The sequence below is a fragment of the Penaeus monodon genome, chromosome 15 (genome assembly GCF_015228065.2).
Source record: "Penaeus monodon isolate SGIC_2016 chromosome 15, NSTDA_Pmon_1, whole genome shotgun sequence".
Taxonomy (NCBI): domain Eukaryota; kingdom Metazoa; phylum Arthropoda; class Malacostraca; order Decapoda; family Penaeidae; genus Penaeus; species Penaeus monodon.
Genome location: NC_051400.1, coordinates 10,475,619 through 10,476,120, shown reverse-complemented (window position 1 = coordinate 10,476,120; position 502 = coordinate 10,475,619). Strand labels below are relative to the sequence as shown.

General features: G+C 34.9%; 1 protein-coding gene across 1 annotated transcript in view; it reads left to right on the top strand.

The window, feature by feature from the left end:
* The window catches only part of LOC119581739, a gene marked incomplete at both ends in the record, with an annotated part of 64,510 nt that overhangs the window by 46,477 nt on the left and 17,531 nt on the right, over nt 1-502 (top strand).

The window sequence follows — 502 nt, the reverse complement described above, 5'->3', positions numbered from 1 at the left end:
GAAAATGCTTTTCCCTTTTTTGGAAAATAATGTATTCATCCAGGAAAAAGGTTTAAAAAATTGGCCCTCGACTCAACGATGAGGCACACTGAATATTTTTTGGTTGATATTACGTGGATGATTGTGTATGAACTCAAGCACGAGGTAGTTTTTGAGAGATGTTGGGTTGATGATAAAAGGTGAAGATGAAGCATCGTACCAGAAAAAAAAGTTATAACAATGCACCAGTGTCTTTGCAATTCATATCTTCCTTAGTATTAACTAGAAAATACATGTGTATTATCCTCACCGAAGCATCTTAGAAACTTAAGAATAACCGCGAATAGATTCAGATTTCCTTTTTAAAAAAATCCTCCCATTTAGAACCAATTCGAACCCATAAATTGGTTGCAGAAATAATGCAAGGTTTAGTAATCCAATCACAATGCTTAGATCTGACAAAGGAAAAAAATCATCAATTACCTGCGCCGGTTATGTTATTTACCTCCGTCAGGAAAGTTTG